Source organism: Capricornis sumatraensis, chromosome X (assembly GCF_032405125.1).
Source record: "Capricornis sumatraensis isolate serow.1 chromosome X, serow.2, whole genome shotgun sequence".
Lineage (NCBI taxonomy): Eukaryota > Metazoa > Chordata > Mammalia > Artiodactyla > Bovidae > Capricornis > Capricornis sumatraensis.
In genome coordinates, this window is record NC_091092.1 from 145,908,841 (window position 1) to 145,928,908 (window position 20,068).

The following is a 20,068-nucleotide window of genomic DNA, read 5'->3' on the forward strand; positions in this document are numbered from 1 at the left end:
GAGGGAAAATTGTAGTTTATTTGTTTGGAAACTTACCAAGAGTGGTTAGCAATTTTAGAAGAATTCCAACACCGCTCCTGGTATTTGAGTCACTTGCATGAGCAATTCATCCCCTAATGCTTTGGACCGCTTCTTTGTAACCTGTGGTGAGAATATATGTATGGTATTATTTCATATTACTTTCCATTTGTTTCTTGTCTGTACGGTAATTAAGAAATTCATTATTGCTATTATTAATGTAATAAGTAAGAGTGCTGGTTTCATATTTCATCATTTATGAGCTTTGTGATCTTGAGCAATTTTTTAAGTTTTGTGCCTCAGTTTCCCAATTTACAAAACAGTTATAAAAATCACTAACGTCTTAGAACTTTTGAGAATTGAGTCACTTATTTTGTGTGTAAAATATTTGTGCCTGAAACCATATAAAGTTAGTTAATATTACCATCATTGTTGGTTATTAATATGCATTAAAATATCAGTGTGAACATAAGAGATGTTTCAAATATTTGCTTTGTAGCAATATATAATCAATATATAAGATACCTTTGCATACATAGGATATTTGTGTCTTACACAGAATATTTGTGTCTCAGAATTTTAGTCGCTCAGTCGTGTCTGACTCTTTGGAACCCCATAGACCCTAGCCTGCCAGTCTTCTCTATCCATGGGGTTTTCCCTAACAAGTATATTGCAGTGGATATTCCATTATCTTCTTCAGAATATCTTTCTAATCCTTGGATCGAACCCCAGTCTCCCACATTGCAGGCAAATTCTTTACTGTCTGAGCCATTGTGTCTCTTAAGGTTTAGAACCATTGTTCCTAAAATTTTGGTAAACCCATTTTCAGAGGTTTAGGGAAATTGCCTACTAGTGAGAGGTTTAATTTTAAGTTGTACTTTGAAAAGACAGGCAGGCTTTACTCCACTTTCCTGAAATTTGTTTTGTTCTTGGCATCATTGACACAGTCCTCCCACCTAGAAAGGAAATCCTAATTTTAAGTATGATTTGCAATCAATTAAACATTCCTCCTTTGCCTCAGGACATGGGTCCCTGTCATTCACTAAGCACTGATTGAAACGGCTGTGATTTCTAGTGATGCCTTTTTCCTCCAGTATCAAAAACCAGTTTTGCTCCAACAAAACAAACTCCCTGGAGTCCCCTGGAAACAATGACCACTCCACTTTTCTTTCCTGGGGCTTATTCAGGAAGTCAGAGAGACTTCCTATCTGCTTGCCTCACTGTCGGTTGCAAGCTCCCGCATTAACAGAGTGTTAAGATCAATCATTTTCTCCTTCTACGCTTTCCAGGGTCCCCAGTGCCTCCAACCCACCAAATGGTGATATTTCATCACGCTGGTCTTGCACAGACTTTCTTTCTGAGAAGCAAATACGATCTTTGATTTCTGCTGCTTAAACCTGGCCACCTTGAGAGCCAGGAGATTCTGAGAAATGCCATGGATTTAATAACGTCTTGTAAAAAAAAAAAAAAAAGTCAAATCATGCTAAACTTTCTTGGCTCTGTTTTAGGGAACAGAACTGTTAGGGTTCACAAGGAATTTTATTAGTTGTGTGTCCTCTTCCTGCAGGAATACAGGTTGCTTCCATTTTTGTTTTTCTTTTTTTTTTTTTTCCTTATTCTTCGGTTCTCACCAGCTTAACTAGTACCTATTGGCCTTTCTTCCAACCTAACATTAGTCGTCGGTTAGAATCCATAAGCTGTAATATAGGTCATGCCTACGGCTTTCTGTTTCACGATCCTTGCCTGCAGGTGAGCCAAGTCGCTTCAGTCGGGTCTGACTCTTCTGAGACCTCCATGGACTGCAACCCACCAGGCTCCTCTGTCCATGGGATTCTGCAGGCAGGAATACTGGAGTGGGGTGCCACTCCCTTCTCCAAGGGATTGTCCCCACCCAGGGATCGAACTCTCGTCTCTTATGTCTCCTGCATGGGCAGGTGGGTTCTTCATCACTAGATCTGTTATGCCCAAGTGGCGAAATCTCCCAATGACCACCGGGGAGCTGATATCTGCTGCAGAAGCAAGAGAGTTTTTATTACCAAGCTCAAGCTGGGGCTCCCACCGTTACCGATGCAGCGGCTACAGGGAGCAGCCCCGAGTTTTGGGTTACATTGCTTTTACAAGGACTATTCAGGTAAAAGGGGGTGTTCGGGCTGAAGGACGACTGATTGGTCACCTTCTTCTATAGGGTTGTGTGCTGAATCCTGATTGCTTTTTACTTTCAAGGTAAATCACGTAAAGTCAGGAGGTTTAACCTGAGGGCCGATTGGCTCGTGGGCAGTGGGGCAAGGTTGCGTAAAGTCTAAGTCCAAGTCTAAGTCTGTTTGCCCGGAACTTTACAAAACGGAGTTCTTTTACAAGATGGAGTAGCTTAGGCTCTCCAGATCCACCTGGGAAGCCCTTCATGGCCCACAAGGTAAGTAGATCCACTCTCTTTCAGTATCAAGTTATACATCAGAGAGGAAATAATTCCACCATGTCTCCTTCCCAAGTTCTCATCAAACCAATTCTGAACACTTTACTTCATGGAGACTATTTTTTTTAAATAATTTAAGCATTTTCTTTTGGAATATAGCCAGTTAAGAATGTTGCGATAGTCTCGTGTGGACAGTAAAGGGACTCATTCATACATATTTGTGTATGCATGCTGCCCCAAACTCCCCTGCCATTCAGGCTTCACAGAACATTGAGCAGAGTTCCCTGTGCTGGACAGCAGGTCCTTATTGGTTACCTATTTTAAATACAGCAGTGTGTCCCTGTCCATCCCAGACTCCCTGACTATCCCTTCCACTATCCTTGCCCCTGGCAACCATAACGTGATTACAGAGTATTGGACAGACTTCCCTGTGCTGGACAGCAGGTCCTTGTTGGTTCTCCATATTAAACACAGCAGTGTGTCCATGTTCATCCCAGACTCCCTAACTATCCCTTCCTCCATCCTTCCACATGGGAACCATGAGATTATTACAGAGGATTGAGCAGAGTTCCCTGTGCTGGACAGCAGGTCCTTATTGGTTATCTAGCTTAAACACAGCAGTGTGTCCCTGTCCATCCCAGACTCCCTGACTATCCCTCCCCTTATCCCTCCCCACTAGTGACCATAAGGTTATTACAGAGGATTGAGCAGAGTCCCCTGTGCTGGACAGCAGGTCCTTATGGGTTATCTAGTTTAAATACAGCAGTGTGTCCCTGTTCATCCCAAAGTCCCAATCTGTCTCCCATACCCCTGCGAAAATGTTCTCTAAGTTTGCGAGTCTGTTTCTGTTTTATAAATAAGTTCACTCATCTCGTTTCTTTAGAATCCACGTGTGAGCACTATCATATGGTATTGGTCTTTCTTCGCTTAGTATGATCATCTCGAGGTCCATCCATGCTGCCGAAAATGCCAGTACTTCACTATTTTTAACGGCTGAGTCATCTTCCTTAAGGGGGACTAGCTGAGGGAGAACTCGCTCACGTGCTGTTTAGACGTCTTAAACATCAAGAAATTCGTTGTCCTCCGTTTGAAAGTGAACGTGAAGTCGCTCCGTCGTGTCCGACTCTCTGTGACCCCCATGGACTGTAGCCTATCAGGTTCCTCCGTCCATGGGATTTTCCAGGCAAGAGTGCTGGAGGGGATTGCCATTTCCTTCTCCAGGGGATCCTCCCGACCCAGGAATCGAACCCGGGTCTCCCACATTGCAGGCAGACGCCTTACCGTCTGAGCCACCACGTCACTCCTTTTATCTGAGCCACCAGGCCCTCCATTTATCTGGACACTTTTCCTTGGGTGGCCCCAGATGGCAGTGAAATCTGGCCTGAACATTGTGTCATCTGCTTCTGTTGAGAATACAGCTCGTGGAGACAGGAAGTGCATGCTGCACGAGCTCAAGGTCTTGGACAGAATTATAGAGCTAAGGTCTGGGCGCGTGGAGAATCCTTCCCCCTCCCCCCATGCTCATGCGAACCCATGGGTCTACTCTGACCCCAGGGGTCCCCAATCCTAGCAGGCAGTATCCTGACTACTTGAAGAAATGACTCCATGTTCTCCACTTCCAGAAAAAGAGATGATTAAGTGAACATCAGCTCTTATCAAGCTTCCCTGATAGCTCAGCTGGTAAAAAATCTGCCTGCAATGCAGGAGACCCCAGTTCTATTCCTGGGTCGGGAAGACCCCCTGGAGAAGGGATAGGCTACCCACTCCAGTATTCTTGGGCTTCCCTGGTGGCTCAGCTGGTAAAGTGTCTGCAATGTGTGAAGACCTGGGATTGATCCCTGGGTTGGGAAGATCCTCTGGAGAAGGGAAAGGCTATCCACTCCAGTATTCTGGCCTGGAGAATTCCATGGACTGTATAGTCCATGGGGTTGGTGCAAAGAGTTGGACACGACTAAGCAACTTTCACTTCCCTTCACTAACTCTCATCTGCTTTAAATAGACCATTCTTAAAGCATGCCTTATGTGATTCTTCTATTAAGTATAATGAACATTAGGATAGGCACTTGGGGATGAATGTTTCATTTATTAAAATCTTTGTTACAATTAAAACGAATTGGGTGGATGATGCAAATGCCCATAAAACAACGAATAAAAGGCTGAATGTTTACCTGTTCTTTTGTGGAAATTACAATAAGTGCTTCCGAGTATTATCGGAGTCAGAGACACACCAATTGGTAAAAAGCCTCATAAACAAGGGCTTGCAAAATTATTTGAATTTATCTCAGATGTGAAGCTCTAACACTTTGGCCACCTGATGCAAAGAGCCATCTCATTGGAAAAGACCCTTATACTGGGAAAGATTGAGGGCAGAAGGAGAAGGGGATGACAAAGGATGAGATGGTTGGATGGCATCACTGACTTGATGGACATGAGTTTAAGCAAACTCCAGGAGTTGGTGAAGGTTACGGAAGCCTGGCGTGTTGCAGTCCATGGGGTTGCAAAGAGTCAGATATGACTGAGTGACTGAACAACAAATCTCCAAAGGAAAAAGGAAGAGAAGTTGAAAAGGATAAAATCAGCAAAGGCACTGGGATTTAGAAGAGAATGTTTTGAGAGACCTTGTCTAAGTGAGACTGATGAAAAAAGAGCTAGCTTATTGGCCAGCAGTCAACTTGAGTTTGTCCAAGTAGACTGGTGAAAAAATAAAAGACCTAGAAATTCAGAAATTTAGATCCATATTTGGACAATGAAAGTGAAGTGAAGGTCGCTCAGTCTTGTCCAACTCTTTGTGACCCCCACAAAGTATACAGTCCATGGAATTCTCCAGGCCAGTGTACTGGAGCGGGTAGCCTTTCCCTTCTCCAACAGATCTTCCCAACCCAGGGTTCAAACCCAGGTCTCCTGCATTGCAGGAGGATTCTTTACCAGCTGAGCCACCAGGAAAGTCCATAATTGGACAATGGAAGAGCATAATGAGGTTTGGAGGAGGGACTTGGAATATAAATAGAACACTTCAGTACAATTAAACTCATGGAAGTCATTGCCAATGGACAAAAACGAGAAAAAGCCAGCAGTCAGTGAAAATCAGGAGGCTGCTGGCATCATCCAGTCAAGAAGGTGAGCTGGAGAACTAAAGACAGGGTGCTCAGACAGGAAGAAGTGTAGTCTTTTCGTCCCCACCAGTATGGCAGGCTGCTTATGCCAAAACAACATTTCCACTGAAAAAATGAATAGGAATTCTGAAGATGGGGATAACAGACAGTCTTTTAGAATACGTAGCAAGAGGGCTCTCCTGGTGGCTTAGTGGTAGAGAATCCACCTACCAATGCAGGAGGCTTGGGTTTGGTCCCTGGTCCGGGAGGATCCCACGTGGTACGCAATAAGTAAGCCGGTGCACCACCGCTATTGAGTCCATGCTCCGCAGCCTGGGAGCCACAAATTACTGAACCCTCATGGTGCAACTACTGAAGCCCGCATGCCTAGAGTGTGTGCTCTGCAACAAGAGCAGACGCCACAGTGAGAAGCCCAGGCACCACAGTGAAGAGTAGCACCCACAGGGTACTAATTGAGGCCAACTACACAGGACATGGGGTGTTCCTTCTTGGACAGCTGTGTAGAGTCTCTCTCGCTTAGACGAAGAAAACAGTTGTGTAGAGTCTCTGTCACTTAGATGAAGGAAACAGTTGTGTAGAGTCTCTGTCGCTTAGATGAAGCAAGCATGCTATGTCATATCATATCTATCGATAGATACATAAAGCATATGAATATAAATCATCACTCCTTTTCTACCTCCTTGGTGATTCATCTTCTCTGATTTTACCGTGATCCTTCTATGCCTATGCACCCGCCCCATCTGTGATGGGTCTTTCCAGAAATGAGTTCGGCATCCTTCCTACCTGCTGCGGAAACAGCAGATGCTCCTATTTGTCATAACACCGTCACCTTCCAGCTTCCAGGAACGTGTCCTGGATCTGGAATCTTGGAATACAAAAGAGCCAGGAACTAGGTTTCTCTAATACAACGGTGTTGTCAAAGTCAGTCATGACTTATTGCTTCCTAAAACATCCCAAGAGCAATCGATACTTACCCTATACTTCCTTAGTGACCGTTTTTTCCCCATTTTATACTGAATCAGTAGAAGGGGACCAATCTTCTGTTACCCTATCACCTTTCCCAGGGAAAAATTGATGCAGAGACACTTGGATGTTGTGGAGGACATGGATCTCAGATCTTCAGCACTGCAGAAGTTAATTTTGGCTTGTGATTCTCTAATGTCTAAAGGCCTTGAAATCATAGTCTTTGTTGTTTAGAGTGCACTGAAGATTTGAGAGTCCTCTCAGGTATGTTTCAGGGTGCTCGTGGACTTTTTGAAAGTTTAACTCTTGCCAAACTTGCTGTAGGTAGTAAGAGGCAATGTAGAGCTTAGTTTTATTTTCTTAGGCACTCCCTTCCCCTCACAGAAAGTGTCAGTCACTCTCAGTCCTGTCCGACTTTTTGCCACCCCATGGACTGTAGCCTGCAAGGCTTCTCTATCCATTGGATTCTCCAGGTACAAATACTGGAGTGGGTTGCCATTTTCTTCTTCAGGGGATCTTCCTGACCCAGGGATTGAACGCCGGTCTCCCTCATTCATTTCAGTTCAGTTCAGTCGCTCAGTCATGTCCGACTCTTTGCGACCCCATGAATTGCAGCACGCCAGGCCTCCCTGTCCATCACCATCTCCTGGAGTTCACTCAGACTCACGTCCATCGAGTCCGTGATGCCATCCAGCCATCTCATCCTCTGTCGTCCCCTTCTCCTCCTGCCCCCAATCCTTCCCAGCATCAAAGTCTTTTCCAATGAGTCAACTCTTCGCATGAGGTGGCCAAAGTACTGGAGTTTCAGCTTTAACATCATTCCTTCCAAAGAAATCCCAGGGTTGATCTCCTTCAGAATGGACTGGTTGGATCTCCTGGCAGTCCAAGGGACTCTCAAGATTACAGACAGATTATTTAGCATCTGAGCCACCAGGGAAGCCCGGATTGTTTTATTTAAGGGTATTGAAACCTGTTTTAGGTCAAAGACATGCAAAGCACTTTCCCAAAAGAGGAAATGCCATGGACACTGACGTGCAGAGTCAATGATTTTTAGGTGAGTTAGGACTGGACTAACTGGCTTGCAAACTGGCAGGTAAAATTCTGCTTAGTGTATAAAAATTTCTTTATAGTGGATTAGAAGAGAAAAAAATGGTATAAACTAATGTATGTGGAAAATGTATGTAGCTTTTGCGTTGGAAACAGGTTAAAGGGATTATATATTCATTTTTATTTGCATAAAGGAAACACAGGCTGGTTGCATACTAATCTTATTGGGAGAAAACAGAAGTTTGATCAGGAACTATCCAAAGGCACATTGCATATCATTTTTTAATTTTGAATTATATGGCTATCTCACCCATTTTAACACTAAGTGAAATTTTTAAAGTGGTATATAAAAGTGGCCTTCCCAGGTGTAGTGGTAAAGAACGCAATTGCCAGCGAAGGAGATGTAAGAGACGTGGGTTCGATCCCTGAGTCAGGAAGATCCCCTGGAGGAGGGCGTGGCAACCCACGCTAGTCTTCTTGCCTGGAGAATCCCATGGACAGAGCAGCGTGGAGGGCTGCAGTCCATGGGGTTGCAAAGAGTCAGACACTACTGAAGCAACTTAGCATGCACGCACCTATGGAAGGGTGATTAGAAAAAGAGGTAGGTTAAAATTTTTAATTCCTCGATTTCTAGTAGACATCCACTAATCAGAACATAATTCTGACCAGGATGGAAAAGAATTGATGTAAAACAGTTCAAGTTTTTGAAGGTGAGTACAACTCAAAGACTTTACTCAGTCCCTCGTGTTCATTCAAGGGGGGAACTGTGATCATTTCCACTTAATTTTAGGAAACAACTTATTGATACACACACGTTTCCATAGTTTGAGCAAACTTTCTTCACAACAAAGTTTTCAAGCAGGCAATATATTCTCAAAAACGAAAATTTGCAGCTATGATCCCAGTCTTTGTGTCTGCAGATCAAGGAGGTTTCTGACATTGGGATGTTCAAATCATATGTTCACTTTCTTTGACAAGCCCTCAAGGGAAAAACAACGGAAAAATGAACCAGAAGTTGGGTGTCAAGAAAGTGCAGTTTTGGAGTAACTTTGCGGAAGACTCTTCAGAGTCCCTTGGACTGCAAGGAGATCCAACCAGTCCATTCTGAAGATCAGCCCTGGGATTTCTTTGGAGGGACTGATGCTAAAGCTGAAACTCCAGTACTTTGGCAACCCCGTGAGAAGAATTGACTCATTGGAAAATACTCTGATGCTGGGAGGGATTTGGGGCAGGAGGAGAAGGGGACGACAGAGGATGAGATGGCTGGATGGCATCACTGACTCGATGCACGTGAGTCTGAGTGAACTCCGGGAGTTGGTGATGGACAGGGAGGCCTGGTATGCTGCGATTCACGGGGTCGCAAAGAGTTGGACATGACAGCGACTGAACTGAACTGAAGTGCTGAATACAACTGGAAGTGCTGATAAATCTGTAGTGCTACCGGTGTAACAACAGCCTCTGTATCTACCACTTTCCTGGAAATTCTCAATGGTCTCTTTTTAAAACCTTTGTTAAATTTATTTTTGGCTGCAATAGGTCTTCCTCCCTTCTCTAGGCTTTTCTCCAGCTGCAGGGAGCAGGGGCCCCTCTCTGGCTTCAGCGAGGAGGGTTTCATTGCAGTGGCTTCTCTTGTTGCAGAGCACAGTGTCTTGGGCTTGCGGGCTTCAGTAGTGATGGCACGTGGGCTCAATCCTTGTGGCTCCCGGGGTCTAGAGCACAGACTCAGTAGTTGTGACACAGCAGCTTAGTTGCTTTGAGGCATGTGGGATCTTCCCAGACCCCATATAGAAGCCCTGTCTCCTGCATCAGCAAGCAGAGTCTCTAGTACCGAGTCACTAGGGAAACCCTAGGTAGTGTCTTGATGGAATGACTTTCACGGCTACAACCCGGGGTGCTTGCTTACACATTGGCCTGCCCTCCCCGCCCGCCCCCCAACCCCCTGCCAATACAAAGCCAGCATCATTGCAAAACAACACCTGAGAGAGTGCTTAGGGGTCCCTTCATGAAGTCGTATTCTAGGGTTGAAGAGTTCTCTATAAGAGGTTCTCTATAAGAAGATGACTTCATGGAGTTGAAGTGTTCCCTATATAAATGTTATGACTTCCCTCATGGCTCAGATGGTAAAGAATCTGCCTGCTACCCAGGAGACCTGAGTTTGATCCCTAGGTCGGGAGGATCCCTGGAGAAGGGAATGGCAACCCACTCCAGTGTTTGTGCCTGGAGAATCCCATGGACAGAGGCGCCTTGTTGCCTACAGTCCATGTGGTCGCAAAGTCAGACAGGACTGAGAAACTAACACAATAAAACATTTAGAGACGCAGTCTGAGATACTGATCTTTTTCCCCTCAACACTATGGCTACGCTTGTTATTTATCAAAGATGCTACAGGTTGGCTGTGTCTAGTATGACACTCACGTGAGTCTGAGTGAACTCCGGGAGTTGGTGACGGACAGGGAGGCCTGGTGTGCTGTGATTCATGGGGTCGCAAAGAGTCGGACATAACTGAGCGACTGAACTGAACTGAACAGGTGTAGGTGCAACTGAGGGTTATTGAATTTATGATAGATCACCCTGGGTATGACAACTAGGAATGCATTTCGGAATTCATATACATGGGAATCCAATTTGAGTGGGGAAAAGTGGTTGAGGGTGTTTTGCCAAAAGTTTTACTCTGCTTTTTAGATTTGAAGGATTTGTTAGCAAAAGATACCACTCGTTACACACAAGTAAACAATTTCAATTTTTAATCGAAGATTCTTTGACTTAATTTCAGTATACAGACATTAAAAGAAAAGAAACAGAGCAATAGAAATACACTCCATGATGCTTGCCTGGAGAATCCCATGGACAGAGGAGCCTGGCAGCTTACAGTCCATAGGGTGGCAAAGAACTGGACAACAGCTAAAGCGGGCTTAGCACGCATGCACATCAGCATATACATTACCCAGTTGGGCTGACATCCTACATGCAGACATAAACGGCATTGGGAGGTCCAATGTAACACCAATCTGGAGTCCCACTGGGGGAAACGTCCCAAGCGGCGCATCTACCCTGTGGGTGAGACTTAAGATTGCAGTTTAAGTGACTCCCGCTTATAATCCCAAGGTCCAAACTGCTACCATCAGTTTGTGCTCAGAAATTCATCTCTGGTTGTCTCAACTTTTACAATGCTGTTTGCTTCACCTTGGGAGTCATAAGAGGTCTTAGACGCTTGGAGGACTGGCCAGACCTCCAGGGGCTCAAGAATTCCAAGACCCACTCCCTTTCTTATCCACAGTGCTGCCTGACTTGCTGTGCTTGGGGGCGGGCATCCAATCTGAGCTGTGTCCAGGCAGATCAGGCTTGCTTCTGAAGCCTGTGCAAGACTTCTTCCATTTTAATTTCCCTAACAGAGGGCAGAAAGAGGCTGGTGATGAGGGATACAATAACCCAGGACCATTGATTTGTGTCTTGCTTCCTGGATGAGCCACAGATGTTCAGGCAATGACCCCCACTGGCTGAAGTTGCCTTCCTTGTCTTCCAGGTCAGTACACTCCGTAGCATAGCTGTGTCTCCCTTCTTCCGATGGCAAATATCGGATGAATGAATATTTGGCTTACCATTCAGAAAATGACAAAGCACATCTCTAATCTGTGAAAAAAAATACGTATCTAATTTCAACAACGTATTATGACAGCGTTCCTTCTAGTTTTATAAGCAACTGCCACCGTTGTCAGTTGTCACAATATTGGAACCCAAATATTGCTGGAATGTTTCCCTTGAAAGAATCAGTGATTCTGTGTTTGTCATATTATGCAGCGTACAGTATTATGCTAGCCTAGCTGTGGAATCAGTCACTTTTTCTTTGATGTCCTTTCACATTTGCTTACGTTTTTGTACAAGTCTTTCTTCCCTACTTTGTCTAGAGAATGAGTGGTAATACATCATTCTGATTTTATTTCTTAAAGTATGACTTTCTCTTCCTAGGTAAGCCAGGCCATTGCAGACTCATAAGAATTGATGCTTTTGAACTGTGGTGTTGGAGAAGACTCTTGAGAGTCCCTTGGACTGCAAGGAGATCCAACCAGTCCATTCTGAAGGAGATCAACCCTGGGATTTCTTTGGAAGGAATGATGCTAAAGCTAAAGCTCCAGTACTCTGGCCACCTCACGCGAAGAGTTGACTCACTGGAAAAGACTTTGATGCTGGGAGGGATTGGGGGCAGCAGAAGAAGGGGACGACCAAGGATGAGATGGCTGGATGGCATCACCGACTCAATGGATGTCAGTCTGAGTGAACTCCAGGAGCTGGTGATGGACAGGGAAGCCTGGCGTGCTGCGATTCATGGGGTCACAAAGAGTTGGGCACGACTGAGTGACAGAACTGAACTGAACTGAACTGAACTGAATTTCATGCTAGTCTAAGTCACTTGTTCTTTTCATTTTGAATCAAAAATGAATTTGATTGATTCAAGCATTTCTAATCTACTAGCTTCAATAAGGTGAGAGATTTTACTGACTCTGAAATGAAAAAAAAAAATTCACTACTCTATCAAATAATTTGGTATTTGAGACTGTGTGACTTCTACTCACAGACACAAATCAAAAATTCTTTGTAATATGGATTGAAAACCCAGTGTAAAAAAATAAATAAATAAAACCCACAGTGTAGTTACAAATATGTAAATACACTTATACACATTTCATGTTATGTGACTATTATATAAATTCCAAAACAAAGGTTTTACATTCTATATGCTGCTGCCGCTAAGTCACTTTGTCATGTCTGACTCTGTGCGACCCCATAGACAGCAGCCCACCAGGCTCCCCCGTCCCTGGGATTCTCCAGGCAAGAACACTGGAGTGGGTTGCCATTTCCTTCTCCAATGCATGAAAGTGAAAAGTGAAAGGGAAGTCGCTCAGTCGTGTCTGATTTTTCAAGACCCCATGGACTGTAGCCTGCTAGGCTCCTCCATCCATGGGGTTTTCCAGGCAAGAATATTGGACTGGGGTGCCATTGCCTTCTCCACATTTTATATAACATTATACAAATTTTAAAATTAATATTTTACATAAATATTGTCTACATTACAAAAATTGTATAAGTTGTGAAAATTATAAGCACCCAAATACAGAGCATGAGTTTTTGCGGCTCACAATATGTGCTAAAAGGGAGCAGACTTCAGAGTGAAGAAGCTGGGGGTAGCAGCTGGGGAAACAAGGACAATAATGGGTCCTGGGATTTCCCTGGGGACCCAGTGGTTAAGACTCCACTTGCCAGTGCAGGGGGACCTGGGTTCCATGCCTGGTCCAGGAAGATTCCACGTGCCACAGGGCAACTAAGCCCGTGCACCACAACCACTGAGGCCTTCATGTCCAAGTGCCCAGGCTCCGCAACAGGAGAAGCCACTGCAATGAGAAGCCTGCACACCACACCTAGAGAGTAGCCACAACTAGAGAAAGCCCACACAGAGTAACAAGGACCTGGTGCAGCCAAAAATCTGAAAGTCACTCAGTCGTGTCTGACTCTGCGACCTCAATGGACTATGCAGTCCATGGGATTCTCCAGGCCAGAATACTGGAGGGGATAGCCGTTCCCTTCTCCAGGGGAAATGCCCAACCCAGGGATCTAACCCAGGTCTCCCGCATTGCAGGTGGATTTTTTACCAGCTGATCCACAAGGGAAGCCCAAGAATACTGGAGTGGGTAGCCTATCCCTTCTCAAGCAGGTCTTCCCAACCCAGAGATCAAACCAGAATCTCCTGCATTGCAGGTGGATTCTTTACCAACAGAGCTAACAGGGACGCCAAAAGTAAGTAAATAATTTTAAAAAAATCATGTTAAAGGCATGGCCCTTTAGAGAAAAATGGAAACAAGGAGGAAAAATTAAAATTCCACTCCCCACAGGTTATGACCCCCATCACAGTCGTTGATTAAATAGATCACTACTGAAGTCACAGTAAAATGTAGTCCTGACCCCAAAACTGTGTTCACAGTATGTCAAGGAAAGGGAAGAAACATCAAGCAAAACAATGGTACTGTCAAAAAAAAAAAAAAACAGGAGAAGGAAATGGCAACCCAGTCCAGTATTCTTGCCTGGAGAATTGCATAGACAGAGGAGACTAGCGGGCTACAGTCTGTGAGGCTGCAAAAGTTGGACTTGCCGTAGTAACTAAACCACCACAAAGAAAACAGGAGATGTGAACCAGCTGATGAAAATCGTCACCCCAAGCAGAAAAGCAAAATCCTCCAGCTCATTATAATGCTGGGAATTTCCAGGACACAGTATTTCTACCCAACCCCAGAATGGTCATTGACCTTCCCCAGGCTGGTAAAATCCCCTACAGGGTCCCAGGATTCTGGTTTCCTGAGAACATCTTAACAGCAAGCATGCTCCTGCCCACAGCTGGAACTGCGAGTGTTGGTGGTTCCACTGGTTGGACTTCCAGCTTCTTTTTTTCTGAAGGATGTCACTTCTCCAGACACAAAGTATGTCCAAGATTTGAGAAGAAAATCCAAATATAAAAAATTCATGATCCGAAAGGATACATGCACCCCAGAGTGCATTGCAGCACTGCTTACAGCAACCAAGACACAGAAGCAACCTGAATGTCCATCAGCGTCCGTAAAGAAGATGCGGGGCATACAGACAGGGGAATATTACTCAGCCCCGAAGAAGGCGGAAATGATGCCATTTGCAGCAACATGAATGGACCTAGAAATTATATTAATTGATGTAAGACAGAGAAAAACAAACATTATATGGTATCACTTACATGTGGAATCTAAAAAAAAATGGCACAAATAAACTTACAAAGCAGAAGGGGATTCACAGATTTAGAGAACAAACGTATGGCGGCTGGAGGGAAGGGATAATCAGGGAATCTGGGATGGACATGGACACACTGCTGTGTTTCACATGGAGAACCAGCAAGGACCTGCTGGATAGCGCAGGGAACTCTGCTCAATCCTCTGTAATAACCTTATAGTTCCCAGGGGGAAGGATGGGGAAGGGATAGTCAGGGAGTCTAGGATGGACATGGACACACTGCTGTGTTTCACATGGAGAACCAGCAAGGACCTGCTGTCCAGCACAGGGAACTCTACTCAGTGTCATGTGGCAGCCTGGATGGGAGGGGAATTTGGGGCAAAATGGATACATGTACATGTGTGGCTGAGTCCCTTCACTGTTCACCTGAAACGGTCACATCATTATTATTGAACGACAGCCCAATGCAAAATAAAAAGTTCAAGATTTTATTTAAGTAAAAAAAAAAAAAAAAAAGAAGGAGAAGAGAAAAATTCAAAGTTGTGTCCTGTGGTTTTAGCCAAATAAGCATAAAAGTAGGTAACAGGAAATCTTCCTCCATTCAGCTGATACTTATCAGACAAGGAATGTCAGAGTTGCAGAAGTCTTGCAAAGGAAATGTTGGCTATTTGCAAAATATTTTGAGACAGAGTTCAAGAAGTAAGACTGAAGTTATCGTATTTCATTTATTGTGCATCTCTGAATGAACTCTTGGTGATATGTGACTGATGATTATAGAATTTTTCCATATGACTAACTCCAATTACTTCTGTCTGTTTCTTACTCTTCCACACGCCTAGTTCTATTCCAGTTTGTCTCTTTCTTCCCCTCTTTAGAAATTCCTGCTGTGAACCTTGAAGACTGCAATTCTTTTCCCCAGCACCTTCAGCTGTGTAAGTAAGTCTCATCGTATTTGCCAATATTTTACTAAAGTGACGATGGCAAAGGGGAGAGAGAATCCAGTTGAAGGGTGGGTCCAGCGATGAGCAGGGCCTCTGGTGATGATGAATTAAGACTGTAGTAGAACCTTCCATGATGACGCTGATGGTGACCTGTGAGACAGCACTTCCATCCTCTTTCTTTGCTAGCAATGCTCACATACTCCTGACCGCTCCCTAAATATGAGGTCTGATGTAAAACCAGGGAAAGTAATCTGCAGTAAAAGGCACTCTGATCACTGCTATGTCTTCACTCCCCATGCGGAGTTAAGATCTCAATGCATTCCTTTCTCAGAGCATCACAGACTCTGAGGTCTGTAACACGGAAAGGTAAGCTCAGTTCAGTTCAGTTGCTCAGTCGTGTCTGACTCTGTGACCCCATGAACTGCAGCACGCCAGGCTTCCCTGTTCATCACCAACTCTCATGTTCATCGAATCCGTGATGCCGTCCAACCATCTCATCCTCTTTCATCCCCTTCTCCTCCTGCCCTCAGTCTCTCCCAGCATCAGGGTCTTTTCAAATGAATCAGCTCTTTGTATGAGGTGGCCAAAGTATTGGAGCTTCAGCTTCAGCATCAGTCCTTCCAATGAACACCCAGGACTGATCTCCTTTAGGATGGACTGGATGGATCTCCTTGCAGTTAAGGGACTCTCAAGAGTCTTCTCCAACACCACAGTTCAAAAGCATCAATTCTTTGGCACTCGGCCTTCTTTATAGCCCAACTCTCACATCCATACATAACCACTGGAAAAACCGTAGCCTTGACTAGACAGACCTTTGTAGAGGCACTCTTAGCTGTGGCTTTTATTCGTATCATAATATGCAAAGAGAGGTTCCTGTATGGACACACACTTTAAAAATCACATAGAAACATTACTGAAGACCGGCTTATTTTATGGTGTGCGCATTTCAATTCAACTTCACATAAATCTAGATTCTATATAAATTTTAGTAGTTTCACAATCCTAACTTGGTTAAGGAACATTAATTGAGCTTCTGTGTAGGTGTCTTTGTCGACTTTCCATTCCATTCCATTCTATTTTTCTACCAGATCAACAGAGTTACCATTGTGAAGACTTTGTTGTGTGTTTGTTTTGCTGCGTGTGCTGTGTCTTTATTGTTGGGGTGAGCGGGGGCTATTCTTCATTGTGTTCATCGTGGTTCATGGGCTTCTTGTTGCGTTGGCTTTCCTTGTTGCAGAGCATACAGGCTTCAGGAGTTGCGGCTCACTGGCCCTAGGGCGTGGGCTGAGGAGTTGTCAGGCACGGCTTTAGCTGGCCCATGGGAACAGGCACCCAACCTGTGTCCCCTGCATTGGCAGGTGGATTCTTATCCACTACGGCACCGGAGAAGTCCCTTTGGTGCATATTCTAATATTCAGGGTGACTAGACTCCCCTCCCTGTTGTTTGTTGTTTAGTGGGTAAGTCGTGTCCGACTCTTTGAGACCCCAGGAACTGTAGCTTACCAGGCTTCTCTGTCCATGGGATTTCCCAGGCAAGAATACTGGAGTGGGTTGCCATTGCCTTCTCCAGGGGGTCTTCCCAACTCAGGGATTGAACCCACGTCTCCTGCTTGGCAGGCGAATTCTTTACCAATGAGCCACCAGGGAAACCTTGTATATTTTAATATTCAGACTAAACTCCCCTCGTAGACCTCCCTTTTCAGTATAAAATGCACTGCCCCCCAACATTTTTAATTAAATATATTTGACATATAACACTGTACATTTAAGGTGTGCAATTGTTACTTCACAGTTATATGATGTACCGTGATTGATTGCCATAAAAGTGTTAGTCACTCAGTTGTGTCCGACCCCATGGTCTATCTATAGAATTCTTCAGGGAAAAATACTAGAGTGGGTTGCCATTCCCTTCTCCAAGAGATCTTCCCGACTCGGGAAACAATCTGGGTCTCCTGCATTGCAGGCAGATTCTTTACCGTTTCCATAATTGCCATGAAAAGTGAAGTTGCTCAGTCGTGTCTGACTCTGCGACCCCATGGGCTGTAGCCTGCCAGGCTCCTCCATCCATGGGATTTTGCAGGGAAGGATACTGGAGTGGATTGCCATTTCTTTCTCCAGTGTTTGCCATAGTAGTGACGTTCATCACGTTCCATGATTATAATATAGTGTTACTGTCTATAGTTATTATACTGTACATTAGATCTCTCTGTGTGATTTATCTCCTGCTCACAGCAGGTTCGTAACCCTTCAACAGCATCAATTTTATCCTCCACCCCAGTCCCCTGGTAACCGCCGGTCTACTCACTGCCTTTTGGGAGCTTGACATTTTTAGGTTTCATGTGTGAGATTACTCATACACTGCTTGTCCTTCTCTGTCTGACTTAGCTCACAGAGCACGGTGTGTGCAGAGTTCACCTGTGACGTCACAGATGGCTGGACATATCTTGTTTCCTCGTGGCTGAATCACATCCCATGGTTCATATATACCAGGTCCTTTTTTATTCAGTCGTCTATGGAGGGACATTCAGGTGATTTCCGTATCTTGGCTGTTGTGAATAACGCCACAATACGCATGGAAGGCCACTTATGTCTTCGTTTTTCCTTTGTTTTATTAACTCTTACGGGTGTATAGTAGCTTTACAATGTTGTCAGTTTCTGCTGTACCGCAAAGTGATGCAACCATACGTATACATATTTCCCCTCTTTGGATTTCCTTCCCAGGTCACCACCAAGCACTGAGTAGAGCTCCCTGTCCTGGGCAGTGGGTTCGAATTCGTTATCTACTTTATGCACCTACTGCTTTCTTTTCCTTTAAGTATATCCCCAAGTGTGTAATTGCTGCATCATCTTTTTACTTTTTTGAGGAACCTCCATTTCCCCCCCTCCCCCATGGTGATTGGATAAAATGTGCTTTTCTTAATGAAAAGAATCAAAATTGGTGAGAGCGTTTAGGTGTAAACCTTTTATAGAGTTGGGAGCTTAAAGAATTAGAGGTGTCAGCCCACCCCAGCACACTTCAATCCGGACTCTTCAGTACTTCTGAATGCATTTGTGTACATCTACAGGAATACACACCCATGTCCTGTATTTGCCTGGTAAAAATGGAACAGGGTTGCCTTGATATCTTCATTACTGATGACACAGGCTGCTAAATCTTCTCCTCTGTAACCGAACAGAATGAGCCTGAGGGTTTCAGAAGGAAACACTTTAGTATTGTCTTTTATAACCCAGTGAAGACTTGATGATGGAGAATCATAAGGCCGGCCGATATTCTATTGCACTGTCAAAACAAGGTAATTTAATGTTCAGTTAATCTCGGGAGGAGGGACACACTGTCTCCTGTAGTTCCTTCTTGCCAGTGTATTGGTATTGTCATATCAAATAATAGCCTCATCTGACTGTAATGAAGAAGTACATTTTTAGCCAAACATTCTGTCTCCAAGTAGCCTATATGTCTAGACCAGACATTTCACAAGAATTTCTAAATGTGTAAGAGGTGTTTGGAGTACGTTTTTCACTGCAAAATGTGCTGTCTTAAAAGCTCTCATTAGGTTATTACCAAGTTTACTACCATAGGTATAATTGTAAGAGATTTTTAGTAGACAATTTTGAAAATCCCTTTGCAATTAAGGTGTTTTAATTCTTATTTTTTTTTAATTGTCCCAGTCAGCAAGTCACTAAAAGCTTTCTGACAAGTTTTCTGTTGACAATGATTGTTGTTGATGTTCAATCGCTCAGTCATGTTGGACTGTTTGCAACCCCACAGACTGCAGCAGGCTAGGCTTCCCTGTCCTTCACTATCTCTGGGAGTTTGCTCAAACTCATGTCCTTTGAGTCAGTGGTGCCATCAAAGCATCTCATCCTCTGTTGTCCCCCACTCCTACTGCCTTCAATCTTTCCCAGCATCAGGATCTTTTCCAATGAGTCTGCTCTTTGCATCAGGTGGCAAAATATTGCAGCTTCAGCTTCCGCATCAGTCCTTCCAATGAATATTCAGGGTTGACTTCCTTTAGAAATGATTAGAAATGTATAAATACAGTAAAATCCTGAGTAATGCCACTGGTCAAACACCAAAATATTTTCTTTTTATTTAATGGGATTTACAAGGAAAGGGGAAATATTTTAGGGGTTTAAAAAAATCACAGCTAAAAAGTACTTTTGTCCTTTTTTCCTAGTCTTTTCAATTTCTTTTCTATAAGACTGAATTTTATTCTGAAAACATTACCAGTGGCTATAAATCACTGGTGAATTGTCACTACACATAGAACGGCCACATCTTTATTTTATATCTTAATTTCTTTTTTAATATTAAGTGTATTCGATTTAGACACATGACTTGAACATATAGTAGTGGCATGTAGTTGTTCAGTCACACAAAAAAATACACTTGTCATAACAAGTGACTCTTAAGCTTATGACTTAGAGAATTAGAAAATTGCTTTAGTTAGATCAAGCTGGCCAAAAAGTTCATTCCGGTTTTTCTATATCAGCTTACAGAAAAACCCGAACAAACTTCTTGCGCAGCTCAATATAATAAGCCAAAAATATAAAAAAGCACATTTTCAATTAGGTGTCTTTTTCAGATAAAATATGACTAGCCTTTCTAGTTTCATTCCTGTTAAAGTTGCAATTAGATAATAAACATCTTAAGTCAACAGATGCAAAGATAGCGTGAATAAAACTGTTCAATGCTACTAATCTAATTTTGAACTGTTTTGCTATTTATATTTATCTGTACCCATGTTCTGCACTTAACACACTAAGTTTGGAATTATTCTGTCCTCTGGCCTGCGTTGGGACGCTGTGTTGGCATCAAGGGAATGGGT